A 10,749-nucleotide genomic window follows, 5' to 3' on the forward strand; every position below is an offset into this window, starting at 1 on the left:
ACGCGGGCCTCCCTCTGCTGTGGCCTCTCCCGTTGCGGAGCACAGGCTCCGGACGCGCAGGCTCAGCGGCCATGGCTCACGGGCCCAGCCGCTCCGCGACATGTGGGATCCTCCCAGACCGGGGCGCGAACCCGGTTCCCCTGCATCGGCAGGCGGACGCGCAACCACTGCGCCACCAGGGAAGCCCCACTGCTTTAATCTTAAGCTATGACACTGGTAAACACGAGCAGCTAGTGAGAATGTGATGGTTTGCTTTAAAACAAAAAAGAAGCATTTTTGAAATCACCTGAGGCTAAGATTATTAACAATTCTAAGAGCAGTAACAAAAGTTATGAATGTTGGTTCACAATTCTAGAAAAATATTGTTTGTCTGTCCTTTGATTTTATGAGACAATTTTGAAAAGCATCAATCAAAGACCTGCACTGAATCTCCAGGTGTGAAAACAGGTATGACGGGAAATCCAGATGGTCAAACCATCGGCTGAGTTTTATATTTGTGATTGGTAGAGAGAAAGAGGCCTGTGTTTGAAGTACAACAGATGGGAAATGCCAACTTCATCACTTAAAGTATTATCCTCACTCCCACCCCACAATCTGGAAAAGAGTGATGATGCTGCTGTTTAAAGACAGCAGTCCTTTTCTAGATGAGGGGCGACTTAACAGACCCCTTTAATTATCCTTACACACCTCTTTGGGTTAAGATGTAACCATCACTATCTCCAGTAGTTAATAAGAGGAGTGACCGCCAATCACTAAAAAATAGCAATCTTATTAGAAACTTGAAAAATTATGTACACATTTGACAATTCTGAAAGGCAAAATGGAGAAAATATTTTTCAACGATGAGTGATCAGGCAACAAAATGTGTGTGCAAACTAACAGACGTGAGTGAGTGCGCGCACACCTAGCGTATTTACATTTTTACGTAGCAGGAAAAAAATGATACTTTGAAATGATTAAGCATCTTAATTTTGGAAAATACTGCATGCTTAAGCCATCTCATTGGTGGCTAGATCATCCCTGCCCACCCCCTTGCCTCAGGCAGGTAGAGGCAAAGACGAGGGTTATTTAAGGTCATGCAGACAATTAGGGAGAGAGAGAGGAACACAATACCATCAAACATCTTAAATTCTCTTTAAGAATCCAGTCCAAGACATCAGCCAATCTTAGAAGTTCCTCTTGTCTATCTTGAAGTTCTGACCCATGTTTGTCCCCACTTAGATTACTCCTAAAATAGAGAAAAAAACTACCCCACCCATGAAGCAGCTGAATTAAAAGAAAACATAAATTGACCTTTAAAAATATTTTGAATTAAAATTCTTTGGAAATGGATGATATAAATATAAGACTGGCTAATGCTCAAAATTGTTTATAATTTTTCTTTATTTCACTTCAAATAATAATTTATGTATCTCAAAATGAAACCACAGTTATTTGTAAAGATGATGCTTTCTGGCTCTTGATTTGGGAGTATTCGCCAGAAAACAACTGAGGTATATACACTAAGTTAACAAACCCATCCACATACCCAGTGAATGTAGTCGGGAGTAGGCTGTGTCTCTACAATCGATTTCAGCTAAACTGCTCTTTTTCTAAGGAAAAATCTGCACCACTTTCATTTCAGTAGAGTTTGTTTGTTTGTTTGTTTTAACTTAAATCAAAGGATGACAAAGAATTAATAGCCTCATTAGATTGTTTGAAAAATCTTACAAAATAACAAAAAGATAAACAACATATGAAAAATGATTTTAAAATCATAAATAAGTGATTTTTAAATGACCAATAGTTATACAAAAGAATGTTTAACTTCATTAAGAACCTAAGGAGTCAAAATTACAAGTATAAGATACCATTTTTCACTTGTCAAACAGGAAAAAACATTTAAATAATATCTAATGTTGGGGAATGTATATAAAAATAAATACAATGGCATACACTGCTAGTATAAATTGATTCAACTTTTCTGAAGGAACATATGTGTCCGTGTGGGTTTTAAAGCCTTAAAAGAGTACGTTTTCTTAGAGCAACTAGATATCTAGAAATGTATCTAAGAAATCATCATAGGTGTGCCCAAAGATATAGCTACAAGGATGTTCATTACGGAGCTACACACACTGTCAAAAACTTGGATTCAGCCCAGATGTCCGACAATAGAGAACTGCTTCAAATTTTATAAAACAGTCAAATGACAGAACACTGTGCAGAGGGAGAAGAATATTTAATGTTCATAACGCACTAAAAGATTTCAACACTACTTATTACACTATTTCACAGTTTTGTCTTCACATACCAAAAATAATAGAAAACATATCATGCTATCTGTGGTTATCTCTGGGAACTGGAATTATTGGTATTTTTATTTTATTCTCATTGTTTACCTGTCTCTTCTATAATGTTCTTGTTACTACTTTTTTAAAACAGTTGTCTGAGATATAATTCACATATCATACAATTATGATTTTACTTCTATAATTAAGAAAAAAGCCATAAAATTATTCTTACCAACTGAGTTAAAGCTTTGGCAGGCAAATATTTCATTAATATTCCATCTCAATTATTTCGACATTGAGTTCCTGTCCCACATTTGTACAGCACATTGTATCTTAGTGCATCTTTACCTTCACACAGGGTCTTCTGGCCAAGTGGACCTCACTACAGATGGACAACTAATAACCTGTTCCCGTCACAGTGCGAGTAATTAAATCTTGTTGGGGTCTTTGCTCCCTCTTACGAGAAATTACACTGTGAATAAGACAGCAGAAACAGCCTTATTCTGAAACCCTAGATATATGTCACGTCGCTCTTTCCGACACGCTGTGGGTCTTCATGGAATCCCCAGCATGACTTGTACCAAGAGAGACAGAATACAACATCCATCGTCCTCCATTATTCGTCTCATTACATCAAGGATTAACAACCACGCAAGAGATGCAAAACTCGGGCAGCCGTGGACACATGTGAATAATGTGATTTCTAATGTTTATTTCATCTTCCATTAACACACAAAACTACCTTCGCAAATGTAAATAAAATCTGCATTCACAGACACCTAAGATATTGGTCAATTCCTCACTGAAAGGACCTAAGTGATGCTGGGAACATTGAAGAGGGGAGTTTGGGGCAGTTTGCAAGCTTTTGGTTGCCAGGGGACACTTACCATCTGTGGGTCAAGGACATTGCATGCTCCCGGATGGACCACAGAAAGAGCCAAAGTGCTGAAAAACAAGGGTCAGTACAAGGGTTAAATGAAAGTGAAATCACACTGACCCAGAAATGTAAATCAATGTGCCTTAGCTCTCCGTAGAACCCGTGGTGCCAGAACACCCTATTTTTTCTTCAGATTACCTAGTGTCCCAAGAGAGGCTGCAGCGATTTAGAGAAAAGAGATGAAATGCGGAGGGAAGCAGCAGGCAGCGGCGGAATCTAATTTTATTTGAGAAGCATCTCCACAATTTATAGTGAACTTCTCACAGGAAAAAAAAAAAGGCCAGTTTTGAAGTTTATTTCCCTTTCTTTATATCGCTTTTACTACCTTTAGTAGTTCAGATTCAAAGCTCAAAATCAGAGGTGATTTTAAAACTGAGCCTTAACCAATCATAAAAGTAAGAGGACACAGGCTTACACATTTATAATTCTCAACTGCATTGTGTTCTACCAAGTTGCAAAGTGTGCAAGAAGCATCTGGCTGCTGGAAGAAAGCTTCCTGAAATATAAATTTCAGGTAAATAACGCCGTGGTTCTCATATCTAATGGAATTAGGAGGGAGAGAGGAAGAGAAGACGGGGGAAGGGAGAAAAGAAGTGGGGGAAGAGAAGAGATATGGATGATAAGTTAAAGAAGAAATAAGTGCAGATTTACAAGAAAAAGAACAGAAACCAAGATCAGAGAGGGACTCACAGTGAGGCGGAAAACATGGAACAAGGTAAGGCAAGGACAGATAGCAAAGGGGTTACAAACATGGGTCGATAGCCAAATGGCCTAGGCTTGAACCTAGACTCCATACTTGACTTCTGGGTGACTTGGCAAGTTACTTAACCTCCTGAAGGCTTGTTGAGAGAGATTAATTTCGAGAATGTACGTATAGTACCTGGAATGGGGCTGGAGCTCAGGGAATCTTCAATAACCACAAGCTCAATTGACAGCCCCTTCCTGTTCCAGAGGGAGGAGTGAGCCGGACTCCCAGCCTTGACCTTCCTCTGTCCCCACACCTGAGGTCATTCAGTCATCACCGTTTGGGGCTCTGGCCACACCCTAAAGACAGGAGACACTGAACTTTTTTTTTCTTTTTTTCTTTTTGGCCGTGCCAGGCAGCATGCGGGAACTTAGTTTCCCAACCAGGGATCGAACCAGTGTCCCCTGTAGTGGAAGCATGGAGTCTTAACCACTGGACCGCCAGGGAAGTCCCGGGGGACATTGAACTTTTAAGTTCAAATCTCCCTTCTGTCACTTGCCAGTGGTTAGTGCATTTATGTAACAAGTATTTGTTTATGCAACAAATACTCATCAACTGTTTGCTCCCTTCAGGTTCTGGACTAAGATCTGGTGAATGAAAACAGATGTGGTCCCTGCCCTCACACAGCTTACAGACTCATGAGAGAGCCAGACAGTAATCCAATAATAAGCAAGTAAATGTAAAAATAAACACTATGAAGGAGAAGCACACGATGCCAAAAAAGTACATAGAAGTCCCTTGAGGAAGACACTGTTGAGCTGAGCTCCGTCAGCTGAGTGGGCATCAACCTAGACTCTGAAAGGGACAGGAAGAACATTCCAGGCTGAGGGACCAGCTGGTTGGGTGGAGGCCCAGAAAATGAGAGACTGGGTGGTCACACGGGCCAGGCCAGGAGGGCACGGTGAGCCTGGCTAAGGACTCTGGTCTCTAAGAGTGAACAGAAGAATCACTGGAGGATTTTTAATCAGGAGAATCATGTGGTCATATGTGACTTTTGAGAAGACCACTTAAGCTTGGTATTGGGACTAGATTTGAGGAGGGCAAGGGAGACTACTGCAGAGGCTACTGTGCTGTCCACGGAGGGCAGATGGCAGCTGGGCTGGAACGGAAGCCGGGCAGGGAGTCTACAGATGGGTGGATATTACCTCTGCCGGACTCAGAAGTTGGATATAGAAGAAGGATTTCTCGCTGGAGGAAGTGGATGCTAAAATTTTCACTCACCAAGACAGGGAGTGCTGGGAGGACGCCAACTTGGGGGAGGCTTGCTCATAGGTTTGGCTTCCAACATGTTTACCTGTGGGGCTTTGGGGAAGCCATTTAACCCCTATAAGCCTCGGAATCCTTGTGAGGATTAAATGAGATCATATGCTTGAATGCCTGGCACAGGGCAGATGTTCAGGAAATGGTAGCTAGTGTGTAACTGGGACTTCAGATGAGAAATACTGAAGCAGCTCTGCCTCAGCCCTTCCACAGAGGGAAGGCCTTTCACTTCACAGTTCAGATGGCATCTTTCTTGAGACAATATATGATCCACACATACAAGATCTTAAAGCAAAGTGTCTCATTTGAGCACAAAGTAAATCAGGATCCTTGGATCACGCTGGGGAGGAATTCACATTTATTTAAAAGGAGATTCCTTTATCTGCCCTTTTAAAAAAAGTTATTAAGAGAAGTCAAGTTCTGACACTTGTATACATGGTACTTTCTCTTTTTCACCTCTTGCCCAGGGAAACCTGCATCTGATGGTCCAATTTATGAACTTTTAGGATAAATGTATAATATATGTTTAACAAATTATTTATTAAGAACCGCCTTTATGTAATAAGTTATGGAATATAAAGACAAATGAAACCCATTCCTTTTTCTTAAGGAGTTTGAGGTTTGGTAAGAGTCACACGTACCCACTGCAATGCCAAGAGGAAGTGTATGATAACAAATAGTGAGAAGCAAAACTCTCAAGTCTGGAAATAGTAGATCCTAAGTTTCAAATCGGAAACTGACGTATAAGTGCTGCTTTCAAATGTTAAGCCAGTCCCATGGTTTTGGTGGTGAAGGGTACCATTTAAGTTTGGGGTCTGGAAAAACAGCTGGATGGATTCTATCTCAACCCCATGACAGAACAGAAGACAAAGCTACTATCGGGTCTAAATATAATAAACACAGACAGCCAAAAATCATAATTAAATTGAATTGTTGGGGGGTGGGAGGAGATCTGAAGTGCTAAATCTAAAGAAAAAGAGTATTTGCTAAAGTGAAAGATCTTCTATTAACATCAAATTAGAGAACTATTTGTACAGCCAGGGAAGTGATGGATATCATGTCACATGGTTGACACCCATGGTTTTTCCTTGTAAAAGGAACTTGAAAATCAACTCCACAAAATTCTGCCCAGCACTAGGTCTGCTACCCACCTTCCAGTGTCAGCTCTCTAAAGAACAGCAAATTCCAGCAGCCAGCTTACCTGATATGTTCATGCACTTTGTAAAATGTCTTCTGAAATTTACATCAAAACTCGTTCTTCAGTAGTGATCTTTCTTTTCACCTGTACAGCAATTTAAACATGTCATTTATTTTCTGTCTGCCATGAAATTGGGAAACTAGGCATCATTAAACACAAAGCAAAGCTAACTCCACGAGTTTCCAAAATCAAAACTATCCCTAGAACATCTTTACAATAGGAAACTTGAGAGTAAGTTCTAGAGAGTCCACTTTCCAGATGGTCTCATCCTCCAGCAGCTGAATTAAAGCCTGAATATTCACTGAATTGCTGGACATCAGTCTAGCCTTTAGCTAATAGGTTTGGTCAGCTAGTCTGCTGAGTTAATCCAAAATAAATTATTGGTTTATACTTCCCCTTCTAGCAGGCTGGTTGCTATTAAGCAGAAAAAGTAATTCCATTAATGGAAAAATCAGTGTCCAGCACATTGTCTAAGACCTGACTCAAATGTCACCTCCATCACTACCTCCCTGGTCTTTATACACGGCTTGTTTGGAGTCTCCGTCACATTGGATGAAAAATTTTTTCTAGTGCCCATCTGCTCTTCAACATGGAGATTTCCTCAAGGGGAAGGACAGGGGCATACACGTTTTTTAAAAAAAATTTATTTATTTTTATTATTTTTTTTTGGCTGTGTTGGGTCTTCGTTGCTGCGTGTGGCTTTCTCTAGTTGCGGCGAGCGGGGGCTACTCTTTGCTGCGGTGCACGGGCTTCTCATTGCGGTGGCTTCTCCTGTTGTGGAGCAGGGGCTCTAGGCGCACGGGCTTCAGTAGTTGTGGCACGCGGGCTCAGTAGTTGTGGCACATGGGCTCAGTAGTTGTGGCTCGCGGGCTCTAGAGCACAGGCTCAGTAGTTGTGGCGCAGGGGCTTAGGTGCTCCGTGGCATGTGGGATCTTCCTGGACCAGGGCTTGGACCCGTGTCCCCTGCATTGGCAGGCGGACTCTTAACCACTGTGCCACCAGGGAAGTCCTGGGGCATATGCATTTTTGTGACATAATGTCTGGCACATAGTAGGCATAGTCAAACAGGGAGAAAAACTCAGAAATACATTCAGAGAGACAAGTGGCCCAGAGAAATAATGAAATCGCACCCTCCCTGGTCATACACAGAGAGACAATGAAAGCCACTGGAGTTATGGTGCCACGTCCAGGAGGCTGTGGGAGAAGCTGGGTGCCAACCAAGGATCCAGGCATGAGAGCTTGTCCTTGCTGCCCACAGCCCGTCGCCTCTCTTTGAAGGGAATTCTGCCTTGCTATTTCCCCTTGGGTCTGGCTCACTGGTCAAGAGGATGGAACAATTCCAGAAGCTGGGTGTGTTGTCTGAGGCAAGCCCCAGGCTCCCACCCAAGTAATACCTACATGGCTGGGGTTTGAGGACCTCGCTGTTGGTTTTTGTTTGTTGAGTTTTAATGGAGAGTGGAAGGGAAAGGTCTTAATGGCAAAGCTGCCTGTGAATGAACAATGCAGTCTCTGCGTGGGCCACATGCTTCAGCAGTAAATCTAGTTGCACAACCCCCTGGAGACACACCATGAAGCTGCACCACCCCCATTAGAAAAGCCTTTATCAAAGCAGGAAGGGGGGCTGTACATTCTATACCCAAACAGGAGTTCAGATGAAAATCTTATATCTTTCGACTTAGAGGCTTTTCAAAGGAAATGTGCATCTTTGTAAACTCTCCTGAGAGTTGTTTTTATAAACATGATTTTTAAAGCAATCTTTTAGATTAGACATGGATAAATAGCACCAGAAATGTTACATACAATGTTTTGATGTCTAACTTTAGTCTTCATGTTAGTAAACTTAAATTCTTAATTCTATGAGCAGATACTCTTGAGACACTTTTCTTCATTTTTAAAATCAGGAATCATTGAATTTTAGAGCTCAAAGGGACCTCATCAGTCATGTGGTCCAAAATACAAACCTGGACTCTCAATCTGCTATGGAAAAGCAGAAAGAATCACATTTTACCCTGTCAAGAGCCATCTTTTGTACTGACACGAATCCAATAAACAGGATTAGGTTACAGATTACTGAAGACAGTATTCCCCAAACATGTTTCATATAAAATTAGAGACTTCTGAGATAATTTTAAAAAAAGATTCTGTGATCAAATAAGTTTTACAAGTACAGAGCTAAACACAGTTTTAAAAGTTCTTTTTGTTTTGATTCTAAACTGTCAGACTTCTCAGAGCCTTTAAGATACCAGTACGTACATCATGAATATCCAAGAAGGAGTCAAAGTATGCAATGTGAACGACCCCAAAACTCCTCTTCCTCCCAGGAAATATCCATAGTGTCAGAGGATGCCAGTGATCAGTAGAACACAGCTTAGAAAAACTGCCTACAAAGTTTTCAGCTGTAATGAACATCTGTAATTTGTAGTAGCTATTGGCTTTTATTCACAGAGATAGAATGTAAATTTGTTCTTGAGCTTCCAAGTGGCCAATGCAAAAAGCATTGATCACAGGTTCAATGATCACATAAAAAGTTCAGGGCATTCATCAGATGAAAACAATTGTCTATAAGCACCAGCTATTCCCAGTACTTAGAACTGAAAGATATGGCCCCTCAAGTGTCTTCATAAAAAGGATCAGGATGACATCCTCAGCAACACCCCCTTCAGTGCATAAAAGAAGTTTTACAAGCAATCTTACAACATCCTTTCCTGGGGACTGATGGCATATTGCCACAGCGTAGTTCAGTAGAAGCAGCTTTATAAGAAGTCATACCATGTTCATTTATTGACTAATTTAACCCAAGAGTCTAGACCCACTCTGTCACTAACCGACTATGCCTGTCTCCAAGGGTGAATCACTTGCCTACTCTGGGCTTGAACTTGATGGCCCCTGCAGTCCAGCTTTAAAGTTCTGGAAGTCTATAGAGTTTATTACTGCATCTTTCAGAAAAGCATCAAGATTTCAGTCTCCTTTGAAAGCGTGAATTCATCCTTGTAGGTATTTGTACCTTAAGTAGCTTACACTCATAGGGGATATGTTTAACACATCTCTAAAACCTTAAGCCATGATAATGGTTTAAGTCAGGCAGAGATGCTGCCTGACTGCAAGGTGGCATTGCTCTAGCTATGTCCTGGATAGTAGACAGAGCTTCTTCCTCTCAAAATAAGACTTCGTTGAAGAAAAGATGATCGAAGAAAAGCAGATCCATAAATGCGGAGAATAATAAAGGTTTTAATGACTGACGATTTTTAACCAGATATCAAAACAACAGAAAACAATGCTGCAGTTCTCCTGAAAATCAGAAGGTGGTTTCCACTGCGGCAAGACAGTGATCATTAAATCCTTTGGGAAAACTTGACCAAACAGACCACCCTAAAAAGCAACAGAGTTCAGATTGCAAGGGGCAGTGGAGGGCGGGGGCAAACTCCCCTGGGGAAGGAAGGCAGGCCCTGGTCCCACTCAGACATGCAGCTTCAGCGCAGACCCCAGGTCCCCAGGCTGTCTCCCTCCCGGTTAATATGAAATACTACGGGCTTTGCCTGACACCTCCTCTTCCTGCCAGCCCTGCCCTCCCCGCACCCATTTTCCTGTTTGGCGGAGATGGAGGAGAGGAGTGCATTGTAGATAGTCTAGCGCCACTCCAAAAGATAATCACAGGCTGTCATCACACATCCAGGGCTCACATCCCTGACTTCTAATTACCTTTCATCAGAGGATCTCAAAGCATTTTTCAAACAGTAATGAATCATCTCTTCTTAGGTATTTTCCCCCTAAGAGCTGAAAGTAGAAACAACAATTCTGTCTTACTCTGTAAACTACCACCACCATTTCTCTTGAAACCCTTAACACACACACACACACACACACACACACACACACACACACGCACACACACGCACATGCAAATGCAGCGAGACAGACTTTTTTAAATGGTGACAAAGCCGTGGAATTCTTCACATCCTGCCCTGTGCTCAGAGCAGGGCAGGGCCCATTTTATCTGTATACTATAAGCGTTAATAATGACGTCAAGTTTTCCTGCACATCATTAATCAAAGGAGAGTCCATTTCTTTCTGTGAAGTTGCCTGTCTCCTTTTATTAACCTATCTCCTCTGAGACACCCCATATCCTGACTTCACAGAAGCACCCTTTTCTCATCTCCTAAGCCCATTTTGTGGTCCTGAAGTGCGGCACTGCTTCCATAAAGAACGGTTCATTTTAGAATTGGGTGAATTGGTTCTTCAAAGTTGGCTACTTTCAAAATCAGTGCAACTTGCTTGGCCCTGGAGAGTGAACTACAAGCTCATGGTCAGTGTCTTAATGGATATGGACAATCTAAGAGGC

General features: G+C 41.8%; 1 long non-coding RNA gene across 1 annotated transcript in view; it reads right to left on the reverse strand.

The window, feature by feature from the left end:
* The window catches only part of LOC114487186 (uncharacterized), a 35,276-nt gene extending 28,812 nt beyond the window's left edge, over positions 1 to 6,464 (reverse strand). The window contains exons 1-2 of the long non-coding RNA XR_003682007.1: positions 6,414 to 6,464; positions 3,158 to 3,215 (exon numbers count right to left, since the gene is read on the reverse strand). This is a non-coding gene — a long non-coding RNA (uncharacterized lncRNA). The remainder of the gene's footprint in view (positions 1 to 3,157; positions 3,216 to 6,413) is intronic.
* Between the last annotated feature and the right edge of the window lie 4,285 nt (positions 6,465 to 10,749).

This window comes from Physeter macrocephalus, chromosome 11, assembly GCF_002837175.3.
Source record: "Physeter macrocephalus isolate SW-GA chromosome 11, ASM283717v5, whole genome shotgun sequence".
NCBI lineage: Eukaryota > Metazoa > Chordata > Mammalia > Artiodactyla > Physeteridae > Physeter > Physeter macrocephalus.